Raw genomic sequence first — 22,492 nt, 5'->3', positions numbered from 1 at the left:
AACAAACATAAAAGGGTGGCAATCTCATATGCTTTCTTTTGCTAGTAGAGTTCAAGTGGTTCAAAAGATTCTTTCTTCTCATGTAGTCTACTTTGCCTCATCATGGTTGTTTGCTAATTATCAATTCAATATGAGACAAAAAAAATTAAGGGATTTTTTGTAGTCTGATGGTATTGGGAATAGAAGAAGGTACTATGTTAAATGAGAGTGGTTTTGTATTGCCAAACACTTGGGAGGTTTTAGAATGAAATACATTAGACTCCAGGGCATAGCTTTAGTAGCCAAGAGGATCATTATATCTCTAGAGAGTAATTGGCCTTGAAAAGTGCTACTCAAAAATAACATTTCTAGAGCCAAAATTAAAAAAAACATTGGGTTGATGTTTCTATCATAGATATTATCTTAGGGGACTTTGAAGTTAAGGTAGATGGGTCTGTTATCTTTCAATTTTAATGGAATGCTTCGAGCTAGGGTAAGCACTTATTAGATTCTAGGGAGGTTGTTGGCAAGTACCCTTGGTGCACTATGATTGATAGGTCCTTGTGTTGGGAGGTGAATCTCAATAATAAACCCTTGGCTTTGCTATTCAACTAAGGTCTAGAAGGCTAGAGGCATCTCTCTATTACATGATGTGCTAATGGAAAACCACTTGGGTTCTTGGGATGAACTAAAAAATAAGTATCAATTATCCCACTCTCATAAGAAGACTTACACCCTAATTTGAAAAGTTGTTGGTAATTTATTTCCTAGTAAAGTTTGTCTTTTTGCATAGTAGATTGATCAGATTAAGTGGAATGATGGTAAGCTATTGAAGGATACTACTTGCAAGCAAATCTATAACTTGTTGAATTATTGTGGTTATTATTAATAAAATCGGTCAAGTTTAGGGTTGTGATTAGTCATGCACTAAATGGAAATTTATCTTAGACTTATTTTGGCATTCTCGTGTGGAACCTTAAAAAGTCTTCTTTAGGTGGTTGCTTCTTATTAAGAAGCTTTCTATTGGGCATTTCCTTTCTCCTATGGGCAATCAGCCTATCTTTTGTTCCCTATGCAACTGCCTTGAGTCTTTTGAGCTTTTTTTTTTTAGTGCATTCATGCCTTTAAAACTTGGTCTATGTTCTTTGGTTAGCCTATCAAGTGGAATCATAAACCTAGTCTATCTTGGTATAAGATTCTTGCAAGTTATGTTGATATGTTGAATACTAAGCTCGATTTGTCTAGTTTTCTCTTACTAATGCAATTCTATAGATAATTTGGAAGCAAAGGAATGAGGATATCTTTCATCATAGATAATAGGACCTTACTAGGTTTCATATGAAACTCACCCTATCTTACGTAATGTCATAGGTCATGGCTATTGTGGAGGTCCCAAGGGAAATATTCCTAGCTCTACTAAGGGAAGGGAACATGCTCATTTTCAAAGAGGACATTCAATTATCCAACTTTGTTCCCATGAACTTAGACACCATTTCTCCTTGTGATACTACCGAACAAATCTCATCCAACTTTGGTGAGGGGCAAGATAGAGCTCAACATAATCCAAATACTCAAGTTATTCAAGTTTTTCCTATAGAAGTGACTAGTGACACTCATGAAAAATGATTGAAGAAATGCTCAAGAGGAACAATTTTTCTATGGAGATGGTTGAGATAATCCCATTTATAGGAGGAGCCAAAATGATGGCTGAAACTAGTTTGTATTTTTATTTATTTATTCTTTGAACTTTGTCTTGATGGTTATGTATATTTTTTACCTAGTTTTCGTCTTGAGGTGTAGTAGGTTGTTCTCTTTTGTTGTGTACAATGAGCAGCCTATGTGGTGGTTTAGTGAACTCATGCAATTAAGTTGACACTCTATATCCAATAGAAAAAATATGAATTTACAATTTATTATTTTAAATATCAATTAAAATCAATTTGTTGAAATTATCATTGATATTAAAAGGAAATAAAATTGGCTTGTATATGTTAAATATGACTAGTTTTAGAACAAAAAATAGTAATAAACTATTAGTGTATTTATTTTAATTTATTTTCCTTTGATTAATTTGTGACAACTTATTATAAAAAAAATTTATTACTATTCAATTTTTGAGCACATCTTCATGGTCAATCAAGAAATATAGAACAAGTTAAATTAAAATCATAAGACTAAAAACCTTGTATTTTATATGTGTTTACTTGAGGGTTTGTGGTATCCATTTTTGAGTTTTGTGGTTTCCATTTCATGATGGTTTTCATGTGAACTATTTATGGCCAAGTTAGGATGTGAAACAAGGCTTTGAGTTTTCTTTTATACTATCGATTTGACTAGATGATATGACACATCTTCTAATTCAATTTAAGCATTTATGAGAACTTGGGTTTTGGAAACCATTGTATATCGAGTTTCATTTTATGGAATCCAACTTGATCTTTGTTACTTTTTTTGTTTGAGACATAACTATTCTTTATGAACTTATGAGAGGTTTTATAGGTGCATGTCTATGAGAGTGGCTTAGAAAAGGGGTCTGAGACTCGAAGTGGTTAGTACCAGGGTAACCTATTGTAAATTGTGTAATAAGTGATAACATAACTTAATTAAAATATTAAGACAGCATTAAAAGATAAGTTAGAGATATTTCCTTGCTTATGCCTTTAGTGCTTGTATAGGCTAAGGATGAGAATCTGATGATACCTAGTGAGATGTATGACTAGTACTCTTTGTCTTCTGAGAGGGTATTTTTGGTTCTGTATGGGTCACATTGAGGGTCCATGGTCCAAAGTGACTAGTCCAAGGTAACTCAATGCTTGAGGGTCTGAGGTCTAGTGAGAGACCAGTCTAGGATAACACAAATATTTTGACCATATGATGACACTGCCTAGTAGGCAATATGTAGCCCGAGTCTCCTTCACATATTTTGTAGTTGCCTCTGGTGGTTTATTTATTATGGGTCATTTAATTTCATTGATGCCAATTGTTTATTTGTTGGTTATTGTGATTTTGGCATTTTCACATTTGGTTTGAAAGCAGACATTCTTTCAGTGGTTATATCTCTTTGGTTTTGATACTTGATTTGTATTTGGTATATATATGTTGATTTTGGTATTTTTTTGTTGTCTATTTGAGTTAGTTTATGTTTTCTTTATTAGTAGTTTGTGTACCCTTGAGATAGATTGAGCTATCAGGATTCCTTGCCTAGGATTTATTATTATCTTCCTTGCACACTAGGAGTGGTGCATGACTAGGTTACCACAAGGCCATGAAGTAGTGACTTCTTACAATTTGGGTTCTCCCATAGATTGATAGATTGGATGTTTGTTGATGCAGTTGTACATTTATCATTCTTGTTCTTGTCTTGGAGACTTGGATTCAAATGTTGTATGTATGTATCATGTATCTTATATTTTGAGATCCTCTAGGATGATGCATTATATTTTGATGTACTTGTATTTATTATTGCATACCCTATGAAATGTGCAACATATGTTGTGTTTTGGATGTACTTTATCATATATATTATAATTATATATTTTCTTATTAGATTATATATTTATCATATTAGATTATTATATATTTTCTTGTCAACATGAAGAAACCCTTGAGGAATTAAATTTTTATTTTAATTGCATATTTATAATTGTTGTGTTTGTGTATATTACTTCAAGATTTTTTCTTTGATGGTGTATAAACTTAAAAAAATAGTTCAATGAAATTTGTAACATATTGGGTTTTTTTTTTTGGGTTCCCAAGTAGTGCATTAGAGTCATTTGTTGAATGACCTACATAATGAATCCAAATTTTAAAATTGTGAGCATCTTCAAGTAATAAATGTTGAAAATTTTGTTAAAGAGTTCAACTCATACTTATGTCAAAATCCTAAGTTGTTCTTAGAATTTTAAATATTTTGTCGATGAAATAAATGATGGGAACAAGCTTCTTCATGGATGTTGATACCATACGGATATCTTTGGATGGATCAATGCATCAATTTTTTGTAGAATATCATCCTTCATTGGAGTAATGTGCGAGAATCGCCACACAATAGACAAAGTGTAGATTAAGTGATATAGAGATAATCTTAACTTTAGTAGGTCTTCTTTCCATGCTAGAAGAAATGAACTTTCTTATGAAAAAGCTCAACCAAGAGCTATGTATATTGCAAACTATAGTAATTTACCTAAACAAACATGCATGATCTTGAATTATCTCTATCAAGATCAACCAACATTATCAGATGGAATAAATATTTAGGCAAAAAATACTAAAAAAAATGAGTAATCTTACAATTTTTTATAGATTAAAAGGAGGAATTATGTGTGAGCATGTTACAAAGTTTTGGACAATTCTAGGTTATAGTTAAATTTCACATGATTCAATGTTAAAATTTTACAAACTTGTCAATTTATGTCAAAACATGATATCAAGTTTGGTGGAGGATAAAAGAGTTTTAGTGCTTTGAGCTTCCTAAAATCAAAGATAAGCAAAAAAAACTAGAAAATTTATTGAGGCTATATACATTTAGGTCTCTTTCCTTGTGATAGGGCACTAACAATCTAGAAGTCCAAATGTGAAAGAAGAGGGTTGGAAAACACTTCAAACCAAATTGGGACAATTAAGAATGATAGAATAAATGACAATGATACATGTACTTGTATATTTGAGATGAAATTTAGTAGAGGTATGCTTAGTAAATAAAAAATGTACAAGAATCAAAGAATTTCTCAGTTTGATGATGAGAATGAATGATGAGACAATATGAAAAGTTTAAGATATTCAACACCAACACTTACCAAGTATTTATTAGACTTCTTATTATATTTCATCATTCATAGTACACAATCCTAACTGTGGTCGATATTTTATTTTTTTGTCAATGTGATTTAATATTAATATGCAATTCTATTTTCCAAATCTCTATTTACAAATAGAAAATTAGAAAATAATAGAGCATACATAAAATAGAAAAACACTAAAAAATGAAATATAATATATTTATTGATAATGCTTATTTATACATGGTGAGATCTTTAATATTTTAAAAATATAATCATTCAATTCATTCAATACATAACTCTATCTAATTTAGTATGCAAAAGTATATCTTTTTCGAATACCTCAAGAGTTAATACAAATTTTTACTATCCTCTACAAATGATCCTAAATTACCTTTTATAGAAATAAGGGAGCAACAATAACTTCAGGTCAATTTGCAACATATCAACATCAAAATTAGAATATGCTCACCTCATCACTTGTCTTTCCATAGGAACTCATTATAAATTTATAAGCCTAAAGTTGTACATCCCAGGATTGAAATTACAAATAGAGAAACACATAAAACCTAAAAGAATTTGAGAATACATACTATACTGTACATGTTATGAAATTATTTTGTCAATTTTTTTAGGGTGCTCCACTCTCCATTGATAAAGTCATATTTTTTGTAACACATGGTGAATGACCTACTAGCTTGTCAACATCTCATATTTGAAAAAGGAACTTGACACCAATGATTTATCTAATTTTTTTGATTAATGGTAAAAATAATTTTTGAAGGGTCCCTAAAACCATTTAAAATCACTTCAAAGATATATTTTCATTAATTTCACTTGATACAACAATTACCCCAAGAGCTAGTAACATAGACTAGGAACACCAACCCAAAATAGATCAGACAAATATTGCCAAGGATAACACTATCAAAAACCAAAAAAACAACAATAGTTAAGAAATATTAACATTAAATCCAAATTTTTTGAGAGGGGTAATCAAATTTGACAACCAACAAAATAAGGGAAACAACTAAGTTTTTCCTTTACTTCCCTTCTTTTGGGGATAGAATGGTCATATCAAGTTGAGGAGGATTTTATTTCTTTCTAGTAATTAGGATCTAACCCTCATCAACCATAACATATTTATTCTACCAAGAAAGAGACTCCTGAGATCTAGTACAAGGCTAAGATCCCAAGACGAAAACACCACTAGCCACAAACTAGGGCCAACAACAACCTTATCCACCCCCCCTACCCAATTTGTTCCAATAAATTTTGCCTCAACTACAATATTCTGAATTGAGCCAACATTATCAAGAAAATCTACAATGACAGACCTAGATACTATTACAACTTGATGATTGTAGCCAAAAGGGGCATCATTGATCTCCTCTAAAATAGTCTTATTAGTAATCACCACTTTTTCCAACTTAGAATCAACACTAGGAATCCCTCCCTTAGATGAAGGAATCACCTCCCCTCAAGAGAAGTTTTTAGTAACAATAATTATATGATTCATCTAATATTGTATTCAAGGTTATAATTAGTTTTATGAAATCTAAAAATTTCACCCCATTTGTGTGCTTAGGGAAATAATCTAAATCATACTCCATTTCTTCTCCGTTTTTAAATGATTACTTCCAATGTATCTTTGGAAAATAAAGATCTTTCAATTTTTTAAGACCTTTCCATACAACTTCTTCACCTTCTTTGTATCCTTATCTAGACAATCACGTGCTTCCCATTATTTCAAACATTTTTTGAATGATATATGATGCCTTTATTAATGCATCATTATAGTAATGAATTCCATTAGATTCCAAATAGTTGTCACCAACTTTATAGTTTGTTTGTAATTTTCTCTCTTGAATAAACTTTTATGTTTTGAGAAATGTGTTCATTAAGCTTTCCATAATCTACTCAAAGTTTCATTCAATTCAAACCATTGGCACAACTAGTCATTCCTTTGCATTATTTGCCTCCTATTCTTTTGCTATATATACACCTACTTGTATGTTTTGTAGTTTTGTTCAATTTTTCATGGGAAAAATTTTATATATATATATATATATATATATATATATATATATATATATATATATTCTTTTGTAACTCATGCGTTAGTCTTCCAATGATTTCTCTTTATATCTCTTCCCATAATTTTTTATCTTTCACTATGATGGTCCGATTGGTCACGTAATGTTTTTTTTGAGGCGCCAACATTCTCCACCCATTTGTATAATTATGCTAGAAATGATATTTCATTACCAATAATTTTGTTCCTTTCAACCAATCTTTTCTTTAGTTCATTTAGTCCCTCTATCTATTTGTTCTCTACAATTATAGGTATAGAGGCAAAACCTTATATCATTTTCTGTAATTCACTTTTGTTATCTACTACTTTCCTTTTCTTTCTCAATTTCTCGAATCATCTGTAACTTTTCTATTTTTTTCCCTAGCTTATTATTTTTTCTCTAATATAAGTAATGATGTGTAGACCACTTAGTTTGCCTTTTTTAGCATACTAATTTTTTTTTCATAATTTTAACTCTGGGAAATGAATTTGGGTGGTGCTAATGTAAAATTTAGATGGATCTATATGACAATGTGGTAGATTTTTTTATTTTATTCAGGGGTATAATAATTATGTACTCCATTTCTTGTTTGGGTCATATGTGAGAAATACCATGTTTGATGTAGGTTGTTCCTCTACAACTTCATTGGCCACAACCCTCTTGAATATCTTCCTTTTCTTTTTACTCATATTTTCTTTGTCTACAAATTGACCAAGTATTGTAATAAAAATATGGGGTTGTTGATAAAGTTAAATGTTTGAATGATGAAATAACACTTGGAGTGATGTAGGCACCTCTACATATGTTTGTGGTTGTAACTAATACATTTTGAGGATTTGGAATACCTATTTCTAATTCATCTCACTTTTACTCACAACTTGACTTATTGAATTCTTTTTAGGATTTTTTTTTTGAAGATGTAAATAATACCTTTATAGTGAAAATTGATGGATTTGGAGTTGTACTCTCCTCATTGTTGTCATATCCTTTTTCTTATCAACATTGCCTTCATTATTGGGTTATTGCACAATATCTTCTACTACTGGCTTCTTGTAAGATATTTCTTGTTGTAATTATTCATCACAACTAGTACTAGCATCCATACCATCCCTACTAGTGGTAGTGACACTTGATTCACCACCATGTTTTAGTTCCGATTGGTTCTAAGTGTCTAAATGCTTCTGATTTGAAGCTATAATAGTGAGGTAATAGAGTAAAATTAATACCTTTCCTTGTTGATTCAACTCTAATGATTAATTGTTCACTAGCTTTTAGATTAGAATTCAGTAACATCCAAGGGTCTTGTCCTTTGGGCCCTTGAAAATCACCTTCATAACCCAATTTTTCTAGTATTGTTGCCCCTTTAGTATATGTTTATTTCACAAACTAACTCAATTTATCTAAAAATATACAATCTCTATTGGAGTGGGAGTTGATGGTACCTACTCATCAACATCATTATCACTATCAATATATGCTTCAATGGATTTCTCTTTATTCCACAATTAACTAAACTCAATATCCTTTAGGATATGTTCAAAATCTGTACTAGTCTTTGGGTAACCTTGAGTTTTCCCCATAGTTCAAAAATCATTTTTGATTTGAGTCTGGTATACATCCACATAAGTATTAAATAAAAATTATAGCATAATTTTTTAGTAGATAGAACATCAACTCTTTTGGACAAATTGTTAGACTTCCTAATTTGGATGCCCTTCTTTGTTGTTCTCTATTTTTGTAATACCATAATTTGTCTGACAAATTTTCTAGACAAATAACTTTTTCAACATCCTTTTTCCCCATTATTTTTGGAACTCATCCCAAGAATCCCCATTTTCAACATTTCCAGCAATAGTTTACTTTCATGTTAAATTTTGTTTGTAGGGTTCTTATTTTCTATAATTCCCCCACTACTAGGGTTAGTTTGGCACAAGTAATACCTAAAAAATAAATGTTAGAACTTAAAAATAATAAATCTAACTATACTATTCTGCCCTCTATCTTAACCCCAACCTTAAAGACGTCTCTAGATCAGGTTTCCTAACCCTTAGTTATCCATCGTCTTCCCTAGAGCACAACCCTTAAGGTTCTTCTTATACAAGACATCCTCTATCTATGGGAAATCACCTATACATATGTTGACATCATTAGAATATTTTGGCATATTAACAACATCAGAATATGCTGACAAGTTATATTTGATGATTATGATTACTTGCATATTAATGATGTTGTAATTATTCTTGGTTAGTAAATATGATTTCTCTCATGATGATCTCATATGATAAGTCTCTATAGATGATTATTTCATATTCATGATGATGGGTTTTTATTTTTGAATATCCAATGATTTGTACTCAAGATTTATTATGGTACTTACCCCATACTTGCATGTGTATGGTTTGCATGCCTCTTTTTTTTTTGACTTGTCTGATGTGGTTAAGGAAGGGAGTTGTAGTCACCTACTAGTTGGGATCTACATGATGTACCACTCACTACTATTGTCTTTTTAGAATAGATATATATGTGTATGCACATGCTCAACTTTTATGTAGGTTGTAGGTACTGGGTATTGACTTCCTTGAATTTCTAGGATGAGCATGCCCTATCACAATAACTCAATAGTAAGAATGATAAGATAATGATTAGATCCAATCCTAGCCATAGCCTATGTCCTGCAAGGAGGACTTGTATCTAACTGCCTACCCTTTTAAACACGTGATTCTTTATGTCCCTATGTTATTTGACTTTCACTTTGGTTGGTTTTCCTTATGCATTTTATATGGCTTTGATTCTATGATTTGCTTGGTAGAGTGCTCATTTATGATTTTTGGATAAATCATTGATATTTGAATTATTACATATTATTTGATTTAAAAGGGGAAAATATTAGAATAAGATGTTATTTAATTTATTGGAGTTATATCGACATATGTTGTAATTTAAAGAATTTAATTAAAAAATCTAAATTAAAATAATTTTAATTAGTAAATATTAAATATTGAATATTATAAATATTTAATTAATATTGACTAAATTAGAGTTGCATTTTAATAATGTACTTTAATTATCATTATTGATTAAAATAATAAATAATTGCTTTTAACGGCTTGCATTAAATAATAAAGTGAAAAAATAAAATAAAAGAGTTTATTTAATTAAAAAAGTGAGTTAAATTTGCACGAATGGATTAATTAAAGTAGCTTAGATATCTTTATACATCTACTAAAACACACTAAGAGATATCAATCTTGAGGTGCCTATTTCAATAAATAGTTATTGATAATAGATAGGTGCCTCAAGATTTATATCTCTTGGCATGTTTTAGATAGATGTATAAAGATGTCTAAGCTAGTAGCATCTACAACACAACATGTAAAACTAAAATCTATTAAATTTTTAATCTAAAATATGCTTTTTAAAGCATGATGCTTGTCATATCCATTATATTTTATAGATATCAAAATATAGTATATACATTGTGTACAATTAATCTCTTTTGGAGATTTGAGTCTTTCCTCCTCTACTTTCCTTTTGATAAGTTGCTTCCTTGTCTTCATCTTTTCATAATAATCATAAGAAAATGGTGGTGAAATTTGAAGTCCATCCGAAGACTTAACTCATGATACAACAACAAATGTTAGTGTTGTCCTTTCTATTGGTCCAATGTCAATTGTTGCCTTGGAAAGTGTTAATCCCTATGATTTACGGATAGTTAATGCCCAAGCCAAATGTAAGGAAAATTGATGTGCGCAACCTCTTTGTATTGGAGAAATGGGAATTAATTTTGGAGCTTTGTCTTCAACTAGCATTCCAAATTAATTGTCAAATTCAACCATAACATATGTTGGTGGATCTAGTGGGGCATTTCCAAGTTTGTATATGATATTTCAAATGTATCCCAAAGCTCCATCAACAAGTCCTGCTTCAATCCATAAATTAGATGTTAACATGACCCTTGCATCCTTAGCAAGTAATAATTCAACATCTAGTTCATCATTTTCACCTCCCCCTAGATTAGTACTACCTTCTTTTGATGCATTGTTGTGGGCAACAAGTTTTTTTAGTGAATGTAATTTCTTTCTATTATGGTTATGCACATTACCATTTTTTGCAAATAGATGAATATTATTATTAAATTCATCCTTAGCATTTTGGGCAATGAAACATCTATCCTTTTCATTAACAATTTCCAATCATCTATAGTTGGAGTTGCATCTCTTATATTAGTGAGTTATTAGCGACACCTTTATTGGTCTTCACGTTCACCTTCTTGTTTGAACACTTTATCCAAAGTAACAATAGTCTTGAACTCTTCCCATATTAACTTTGCATAAACATTACTATCATAAGGTGGTTTGTCTTTAACAAGAGGTAGTTGTCCCAAATCTCTTACTAAAATAATTGTTCTTCCTCCAAAATTCATGTTTGAATTTTCTGTAAAAGCTTGATGTAATCTTGAATCTATATTTTGTAACAAATTTTGTCCAATAAAACTCATTTCATCAATTAATATGTACCTAATATGTTGAATTTCTTCTTGTAATGTTGTGAGCCTTATGCCTTGTAAGTCAAAAAAATCTATAAGAGGAACTCTTAGAGTTGAATGAATTGTTGATGTGCCAATGTTAAAAGCTACAATACCAGTTGGTGCTAATAATAATAGGGTAGAACATTGTGGTGTTGATGCATCATAAAGAGCTTGATGAATGACTTGAATTAGATATGATTTTCCTATTTCAGTTTTGATTAAGTAAAAGAACGTTTTAAAGGACCCAAAATAGGTAGAGCATATAAAATTCAACACAAAACAAACCTCCAAAAAGAAAAAAGATGAGGTCATAGAGAGAACTGCTAAAAGAGATAGCAAAAAGTCAGCACAAAGATAGCAAAAAGATAGCACAAGAGATAATAGAGAACTAGCTAGGTAGCCTTGATTAGGTCTAGTGCCTAATTTGCTAGAATCAACATGTTTTTAGCCACTACCTTCACCTCATCCTTCTTGCCCATGTCTTCAATCTTCTTCGAGTGAGCCCTAGCGTGTTTGCTAGGGCCTTGGCTATCAACAATCTAAGGGGAATCTTAGCCTTTATCTATTTCTAGTTTCTTTAGTAGAGTACTCACATTCTTAGCCATTTTTTTGGTCAGTTTCTCTAGGTTGTTCATCTTTGCTTCCATCATCATGACCTTGCCCTAGTTAGCATTGAAATCTCTATCCATTGCCTTGTTCTTAGCCTCCAATTGTAGGATCTTTTGCATTAATTTTTTTACATCTTTAGCACTCCCAACCACCTCCATTAATTTTTCAATATGTTGTCCAATGCACTCGCCATGAGCAATTTGACTGGCATGCCCAACTTCTTCCTTAAGGCTTGCATATCCCTACCCAACATCTGCATTTGACTTTTCATAACCCCAATTTCTTTTAGAATAGTTCCAAGGTTTCAATGTAGTCCTTCAAAAAACCTTGGAGTACCATCATACTTCTGATCATAATCTGGTTGGATCCCCTATTCCTAGGAACCCTCATCACTCAACTCACCTTTATACCAAAATTTCTTCTCCAGGTGTCTTGAAGGATATATTTTCCTTTCCAATCTATGGGCAAGGGTTTCATAATTTGAGGGAGAAGAAGCCCTCACCTCTAGACTATCCTTAATCCTCTTTCCCTTAACCTCACTTTCTTCTTATAATCCCTCACCAAATCCTCCACAAAATCACTCTCCTTATTAGAATTAGAGTGACCAGCTACTCTTTTCTTCTTCTTAGACCTACTCCCAATGCCCTTATTCAAATTCACCTCACCCCCTTCGGCTTCATCTTTGGTTTTAGAGTCATAACCCTTCTCCTAAACACTCCACTCTATTTCATAATTAGCATCCTTAATGTGACCTCTGTTCCTCACTACCCTCTTAGATTTTAGAACATTCATATTAAGAACCATGAGATCCTCATGGCAGACATGTTTTCCATTCAAGTCTTTCTGGATAGCTTGAATAGAAATACTAAGCAATTTCTTCAACTAGTAGGGAAAATTGATTTTGACACTATGCCTAAAGTGGTTAGCAAGCATAAAATGATATCCATAGCATTTTGTGAATCTCCCATCCAAGGTTAAATACTCCATAATCAGAAACAAAACAAAGTGCCAAGGCTGAGAGACAGAAGCTAGGTTGATATAAGACCTACCAATTTTGACTAGATGGCTCTTCTCAAGCTCAAAATCAACAAATTCTTCTATATCTTTGTCTAACAATTTTTTCTCCTTGTAGAAATTGATACCCTCAAGCTCCAATCCCATAGCCTTAGTGATCACCTCCTCCAAAATCTCCATATGTTGATTGCCCACCATCACCAAGCCCTCCTTCTAGGTTTTAATGAACTATTGTGTGATGGTTGGATTATTTTCATTAAGCCTCTCCATGAACCCGGTAAAATTACCCCTTCACAGAATATCCCAAACTTCCTCTTTCTTCATCCACTCCATACAACTTACTGGTTCAACTCATTTCCTCTTTCCTCCCATTTTCCTCACATCAAAAATCCAAAGCTTCTTTGTCTACAACCTCCAAATGAAAATAATCTCACATAAAACAATGATAACAATGGCCCAAAAGACCTAGAGTCTATGTGAAGCTAGGCACAAATCATTGGGAATTAAAGCAAAAAACCCATAGCCTCTTAACTCCACATCATGCCCCCATACTAACACTATCATTATTAAAAAGCTTTTTTCTAAGACCTCCATTTATCATAATGAAAAATTTATTGAGCTTCCAAAGGTAATGAGTCATGAATTTCCCAAATGATAGTGTGATCATTCCCTCATGCCACATTTGCTGCCCAATCAGCAGTCCCATTAGCCTCTCTAAAATTATGGGAAACAACACAATTATCAAAGGAATTTATAATTTCAATTTCCTCATAAATTATATTACTAATTTTCCAAGAGGGTATTTTTTTTTTATCAAGACAATTAATAATATTGAGTGAATCCCCTTCTAACAATATATTATTCAAGTTCAATTTTTTGGCAAAAATAAGACCATCAAGAGTAGCAAATGCTTCAGCAACGTGATTAGATTGATTTCCAATTGGTATAGCCAAACTTCCCATATTATCTCCATTGGAATTTCTAATCACAATACCATACCTTGCATTACCTAGGTTTCCTTTTGAGGTCCCATCAAATTTTATTTTAAACCAATTATTAGGAGGACAATCCCATCTAGCATGTTCTCTAGGATTAGGTATCTAATCATCCATAGTCCTACCTTTCAAATTTCAATTTAGAAGAACACCTGTTTTCAAATCATTACACAATTGCTATTCAAATCCCATAGTGTTAATATTCTCTAACAAAATAGTCTTTATCTTGTGAAAGACTTGAGTCAGGCTAAAGTCCACATCTCTGAAGATTTTGTCATTACTCTCCTTCCAAATACCCTATCCAACATACAGAAAAATGAAGTCCCACAATTTACTAATTAGAGTGTTCTTTGAAGGAGCCTTCCAACTAGTAAAGAATAGCTGAATAGTGGAAGGGAACACCCAATCAACATTCAATAAATGGAATATTTTATCCCAAATCTTCTTAGAAAAAGGACAATGCAAGGTGATGTGATCAATTGATTCCCTATCAATCTTGCAGAGAACACATCTATTAATAATAATAATCGCTCTCCTTTTAAGATTATCGAAAGTGAGAACTTTATTCTATAAAAGGATGCAAAAGAAAATATTGACTTTGGCTGTCAACCCCTTCATCCAAGCTTTAGCCCAACATGATTCTTCAAAATCATCAAAGGAATCAGTATAGACTGAGGCAACTGAGAAAACACTGCTAGGATTATTTATCCAAATTAGCTCATCCTCATTTTGGTTTAAGATGAACCCATTTAGGCACTTCCTTAGTTCAACCAAATTGGGGTCCACTCTATAGAGGTCCATCCATTCATTCTCTTTCCAATAGTCTACCACAAGAGTTCCAATTTGGATCTTACAAAGCTCCATATACTTTTTCCATCTTAGGTCATCACATAAAGGGTGATCCAAAATCCAAACATCTTCCCAAAAATGAACTCTCCTACCATTACCAACCTTCCATTTAATCCCTTTTCTAATAATATCTTTAAGTTTCTGAGAATATTTCCAAATCATAGATCCCCCTTGATCCACATTACTATTAAGGAAATGGTAAAAGTGAAAGTTATCAAAGTTTTATTTATCATTCCAAATATACTTCCATTTCCCATCCTCTTTGTGCCATCTCCATAACAATTTTGCCATTAAAAAATCATTCATAGAAGTAACCCTTCATAAACCAAGTCCTCCCTTCTTATAAGGCATACAAACATTTTCTCAAGAAATGAGAGGGAGTCTTTTTTTATTCTCCATGCCCATCCATAAGAATTTTTTTTGGATCTTTTCAATGGCAAGAGCATATTTTCTAGGAATTTTAAAAAGACTCAAAGCATAAAGTGGGACACTTTGCAAAATAGATTTAAGAATAACAACCTTACCTACTTGACTAAGCAAGGAACCTTTCCATCCTACAAGTTTTGAATGAATTTTTTCAATCAAAGAGTTCCAAAAACTATTAGGAGGAGATAATCCCAAAGGTAATCCTAGATAAGAACTAGGAAAAGAGCCTATCTCGCAACTGATAATCTTTTTTATATTCATTTGCCTCTCCACACTAACATTCATAAAATAAATCAAACTTTTATTCCACTTAATAATTTAACCAATAGCATTACCCTATTCTGCTAGAGCCTTCTTAATACTCCTAGCATTCTTTATCGAAGCTTCTCCCATAACAATACAATCATCAATAAATTGTTGATGAGAACACACTAGAGTCAAAGAGGAAGGATTGAGGCCCATAAAATCCCATTTAAGAACCATACGATTGACAAATCTTCCCAAAAATTTAGCCAAAATGATAAAGAGAATAGGAGAAATAGGGTCACCTTTTCTGAGGCCCCTGAAAGCCTTGAAAAAAAAGGAGGGGGAACCATTCACAAGCAGTAAGAAAGATGTCGATGACACCAACATAAAGATTAAATCCTAAAATCTCTTATTAAAACCAAAAGCTTTCAAAACATGGAGAAGAAACTACCAATCCACTTTATCATAAGCTTTAGAAAGATCAAGCTTAAGAAGAAAACCTTCCTTCTTAGACACTGAGAGAGAATGAATATTTTCATGCATTGTAATAATGGAATCCATAATTTGTCTACCAGGAACAAACTCATTTTTTTGTCTAGAAATAATGTTAGGATGAAGTGACAGAATCCTCAGAGTAAGAACCTTAGAAATGATCTTATAAAATGAGTTACATAGAATAATGAGCCTGAACAAGTCCATGCTATTAGCTCCTATCTTTTTAGGAATAAGTGCAAGGAAGGTACTATTTAGTTGTTTAAGGATGTTCCTAGATCCCAAAAATTCCTTCACTCTATTATAGATATCCACCCCAATAATATGCCAATACTTGTGGAAGAACAAGAGTGAGAATCTATTCGGACTAGGGGCTTTGTCTCCTTTAAAGGAAAAAATAGTCATATAAATCTCATTAGATGAAGGAATAGATATGAGAAATATGTTCTAATCCTTAGAGACACAAGAAGGGATGCACTTTAGAAATAAATCCTACTTCTCCAAATCTAGGACAAATTCTTATAACAAAGTTTTAAAGAAATCCACTACCTCCCTTTTGATGATCTCTTCATTATCAGTAGGTCCCTCATTTGTATTAAGTTTTCAAATCCTATTGGCCATCCTATTCTTGAGAGTTGTCACATGAAAGTACTTTGTATTACAATCACCTTCCTTTAAAAAGACCTTTCTAGAATGTTGCCTCCAAAAAATTTCCTCTTTAGAGATGATATCATGCAGTTCAACCAATTTACCACTTTCCTCTTCCCTAGAAAAAGTCTCATAACCCTTAGTCTAAATCCTATCTTGAATGTCCTTAAGTTCCTCCAAGATCTTTTTTTTATTCTCAAAGATATTACCAAAAGTATTTTTTTCCGTATCTTAATCATTTTGTTAACATTCTTTAGTTTAGCAGCCACTTTCAACATTGTTGTGCGTTCAACTTGAATATCTCACCACTCCTTAATAAGAGACTCCAAGTCTGAATGGAAGAGTCCACATTTTTTGAAACCTGAATGGGAAGTTCTTATGAAAATTAATCTTTTAAACAACCAGAAAAATAGGGTAATGAGCTAATCCCACCCTCACTTGAGCACTTAGGTTACATTTATACTTTAGAATCCAGTCATCGCTAATGAGAGCATGATCCAACCTCACCTATATTAGATCCTTACCCAACCTCCAGTTAGTCCAAGTATAGTCAATCCCATGTAAATCAATATCGTGAAGGAGACGTTGATCAATAAACTCCATTAAATCAATTCTATTATCCAAATTAGTATGGCTCCCCCCAATTTTTGTTTTCTTTTAGTAGGGTATTGAAGTCCCCAATACCAATCATATTCTCATCAGCCAAAAATGTCCTCTAATTAGAGATTTCAATCCATAATGCCTTCCTACTTGATTTAGAGTTAGAAGCATAGACATTGGTGAGGACCTAGGTAAAGTCATCTTTAGAATTATTGAATCTAATATTCATAAAATTAGAGTTTTGGGAGATAATCTCCCCTTGAATCCATCTATTAGGCCAAAAAGCAGCCATACCACCTAAAGCTCCCTCCAAATCATTTCCAATAATCTTTCCACTCTTAAAAATTGAGAGACATTCCACCTTATCTTTAAGCATCTTAGTTTCTTGAATAACCAAAATATCTAGCTGATTATCTTTGATCATATTCTTCAATATATCCTATTTATGAGGGTTGTTTAAGCCTCAAATATTTCATGAAATTATCTTCACAATTTATGGAGATTTTTTGCTTCCAAGATGGTTCTTTTACTACCATTAGCAATGCTCCTAATGGTCTTAGTTGCTCTCTTTTGCTAGTTAGAGGGACTACCAACCAGAGATAGGGAAGACCCAACATCCCCATTCTTAAGAGTAGCCCCAAGAGACTTAGAAGAGGGACCTTCTAACCTAATTTGTAAGATCTCCCCCTTTGGCTTGGGACCTTTCTTCGTATTCTTAGAAGGTGTCTTCTCCCCTTCATTTTTCCTACCCTTATTTCTACCTTTGGGTTTTTTGTCAACCAAAATCCATTCATCAGCAGAGGCCTCATCTTCCCACTAAGCTTCCTCATCTTAAGAAATAGAAAGAAAGTCCTTAACTTCTCCTCTGACAAAGTTTCCTTTCTTTAAAGACTCCTTGACAACAAGTTTTTGAAGGCAGAACAGACACCAATTGGATCCCCTCTCCCACAAGAGCCATACCATCCCTAGGAATAACATCCTTACCACCTTGGGTCTTCTTTAGGTTGTCTCTTTTAGAGTTATCCAACATGTCATAAGCATTAATATCCAAGTCACTCTACATTGACTTCGATGAAACTTGCCTAGAAAAACTTGCCTCCCCATCCTTAGGAATACCATCCTTATCAATAGGGGTCTTCTTCAAGCCATCTATATTGGATATCATTTTCCTATTCTGAGCATTAATCTTGAAGGCTCTCTCAAAAACTTCTGATGGAATACTAGCTTATTGCTTTTGAAGGGGATGTTCCAAATGCACACCCCCACCACTTGTTGCCTCACCATTTGTTTTAGCAACCACAACATCCTTATACTATTCCTTTGAGGAAATGGCCCCATCTGGAATAATCTCATCACCCTTCAAAGAACCAACATCCCTATTCATAACCTTCCACTGCCACACTTTATTTTTCTTTTTGGGTTTCTCTCTTAAAGAGGGACATTTTTTGGCCCAATGCCCAGCTTTCTTATAGTGAAAGTAGACAAAGGGGAATGATTCAAATTGAATGCGATGATCCCATATACCTAGTTTATATTTTAATGAGATAGATTTAGGCATATCCATACCTTGAGTAACTCCAAAACAAAATCTAGCATAGTTCATCCATTTTTGAGACACCGTCACTGGATCTAAGGAAAGGAGCTCACCAAAGGTATTAGCTATGCCCTGAAAAACATCTTCCACACAAAACTCAAGGGGGAGTCTTGGTAATTGAACCCAAACTGGGGCTTGAATAGTAGAGTCATCCATAGCATAAAGATTAGGGGACCATTTATGGAGAACCAAAGTATGCTTCCCCATCACCCAAGGACTACTATAGAGGATGTCTTGTTTATCCTCACCATAGGAAAAACAAAAAGAGAGACATACTTTAGCCATCATAGAGACATCAACTTGACCTTTCAAACTCCATTTCTTGTGCACAAAACTCATTACATCATCAATGTTGGTTCTAGCCCCAATAAACCTCTCAACCAGAGTTGAATCCATACTTGTAATGTTTTTTTCAATGATCTGGTTAGGGATTTCAATGGAAAACTTACCTTTATCCTTAGTTGACATATCTTTAATAGGTGGAAAGCTTGATTTTCCTATAGGTCAAACTCCAAACAAGCTCAACCATTTTTAAATTAATTTGGGCCCTCCTCCAAAGTCCTCCAAAAGCTTGCCTCCTCTTGGGTCCTCTAGTGTACCTACATCCTCAGTAGCACCTGAAATAGAGGAATCACTAGTTGACTGTGATTGCAGTCCTGGAGCAGATTCTGCAAAATTTAAATTCACTTTCTCGCCTGATCCCTTCACACCGCATCCACTTCTACTCACCATTCCCCATTTCCCTATGCTATTTTTTTCTTGAATAATTATACATAATGGCATGACATGTTCACCTTGATTTTAATGTGTCATAATACTATCAAGTGCTTTCTTTTGCTTAGCACCTAAAGTTTCATATGATATACTTATCATCATATCTTTAGGTATAACTAAATCATTTTATTTCATAACATTGATAAAGTGTATTTCTTTATTTTTGTATTCTTCTCCTCAATATTGTGTACTCCATGGATTTTGTCTATTGATGTCTCTTCTTCCTAGCATATCTATTTCTATTAGATACATCATTTGTCCATGATGTAGTCTTGATATTATCTCTACTCATGCTTAATTATATCTTGATTATTTGGTAATTCATTTTCATCTCTATAATCATCATGAGTTTCAACATGATTTTTAGATTCATTTTCAATAGTCCTCCTATCCACATGCCATGGATTATAATTAAGAGACTCCCAATTGGATATAATTTTAGTATCATCTACTCTAATATCTCTTTGTATATTATGAAATGGTTTGTACAATGATAACTCTGACCAACAAAAATCAACCCATTTTTATGTGTTTCATGAAGCCATATTTGTAAATCTTGGAAACACTCTCATAATAGATGTCATTGTCCTTACTTTCCATTTATTATCTCATTTTCTTTTGGAGTTATAAGTCCAAGATCTAGCTACATCTATTAGTGTGACACTTTCAATTGCATATGGTCTATCCATATATCCTTCAATGAAATTTTTTAGGGAGCTTCATCATCATTTTCTTCATTCTTTATCACTAGCTTGAACACCTCTCTTGAAACATTTAATGTAACAAATTCGCTGCTACTTTCTACTAATGCCAACTCTAATAACATATGACATATTTCTTGTGCACCAATGTTTCTTTCAATCAGGGTTTTAGTTAGTAGTCTCTTATATTCCTTTGATGCTACTTCATCTGGATTTTCAATATTTGCAAGTCTTACCAACATTTGATGATATGTCTCAAAACTCTTCTATGCTTTTACTATATACTTCAATATATAATTCATTATAGCGTGTCTTGAAAGAACGGGTTGCCAATCTATATTTGCTCTCCATAACTGAAGTATGGTATGATTATGTGTGTTTACTCAATCATCATTTCTTGCTGGTTCATATATTTTATCTCTTGTTGTTGGATCTTCAAATAATCTTGATCCATCCAGATGTAATGGCCACGATGCATTGTACCTAACAATATAAAGCAAACTATTAGCTTATACACTATTTTTTGATTTCTTAGTAAAAAAAATATGAATCTATATAAGTATCTTACCTACAAACCATTTTTCCTCTTTTTTTATGAAGGCAAGCACCTTCTTTGCATATTGTATGGCGTTCAACACAATCAAGCAACTCTTCATAACCATGTTTGAAGTCTACTTGGTTTAGTTGTTGTGTATTTCAAAGGCATGGATGTTGTGTAAAATTTTGTGGGACCTATTATTGAAGATATAACATATTTTATTAAGTAAAATAAAAGATATGCATAATATACATTGAATACCTATAGAAGTAAGAATTGGTATCATACCTATATGTTTCATTGATGTGGATCTCCCCTTGGATTCCATGCATGTATAATAGAATCAAAATATTTTTGAACTATCTTGATTTCACCATGATTTCTCCAATTAAGGTTGTCTATGTTAGGTTCTCACTCTAACCATATGAATCCATGAACATGTGGTGATCCTCCATGTTTCCATTCATATATTGACCAAAAATCTTTTACTTTCATTCCCTTTTGTAGTATTTCCTTTTGAAACATTGTATATCTTAGATGCATATAATATGCAACAGTATATGGGTAGTCAATAATATTTTTTCATCACCATTTTTGTGCTTCCTGTGGATTAAATGGTTCTACTCCTAGGATTAATGCATGTAAGTTGGGCCAATTCATATTTGCTGCACTCAAAGTAAGGAAAATTGTTGGCATTCCAATTTGATGCAAGAGATCACTTAATTTAGCTCAACATTTTTCCCAATAAGACCTTGTATCCCTTAGAGTTGTACCAAAATGCATCAAGCGATCGGTTAGATGTGAGTGAGGGACATTTTCTATATGTTCTCACAACTCATTGATTTTGATTGGCATACCTTGCAAGTTGTTTTTGACAAATACTACTGATGAATTTTGTGCATGATGTCGCATGATCATATTCATCATATAATACCTAAATTGTGGGTGTCATCCAAAGTGATGATCTCTATATTGAAATAAATTCTTAGCGAACTCATGAAGATGGACTCTTTTCAATCTTGGTTTGATCCAATCACATTGTCCATCTAGAAATAGTGTTTGAAAAGCCATATCAAGTAATCCTTCTGTGACATACTCATTCACTGGAGATGTTCCAATTCCTAGCCAATCAATTAGTGATCCAGGATCTACATTTGGGTTATTTACCTATGCATGACTTAGTTACATCTCCCTTCATGCATTTTGTGGTTTAGAGGCCATTGATGTAGTATGCTTGATAATATTTCCTTGATCCATCTCCATTATTGGACACATAAATACATATTCATTTGCATCTGAATCAAATTCCATATGTACTGAGTTTAGCTAATCAAAGATGTTATCATCTAAATTGGATGTAAGCTCAGTAAGTGCATTTTCAATAATTTGAACATCTCTATAGAACTTATCATGATTTATTTTAAACTTAAGTGCTTTGTATACCCTCTCTTTATTGACTATAAAATTATAACTTGTTCCATGTTGATCCTTCTTGTAAGAATGATAGGTAAATATTTTATTTGATGTGGTAAAATTTTGGCTATTTCTCTTACTTGTGAAAAACTTATGGTATGGCCTTTATATTCAAATTGACGTCTAGTTTCATGTGTAACTTGAAGAATGGGGTTGATGCATGCTATCAA

At 32.6% G+C, this 22,492-nt stretch overlaps 1 pseudogene; it reads right to left on the bottom strand.

The window, feature by feature from the left end:
* The window catches only part of LOC149543225 (protein CTR9 homolog pseudogene), a 129,104-nt pseudogene extending 109,536 nt beyond the window's left edge, over positions 1–19,568 (bottom strand).
* Between the last annotated feature and the right edge of the window lie 2,924 nt (positions 19,569–22,492).

This window comes from Cupressus sempervirens, chromosome 8 (assembly GCF_028749045.1).
Source record: "Cupressus sempervirens isolate cs-2001-9-10 chromosome 8, ASM2874904v1, whole genome shotgun sequence".
Taxonomy (NCBI): domain Eukaryota; kingdom Viridiplantae; phylum Streptophyta; class Pinopsida; order Cupressales; family Cupressaceae; genus Cupressus; species Cupressus sempervirens.
Note: the sequence above shows the minus strand (reverse complement) of the source record. Positions and strands in the feature narration are given on the sequence as shown.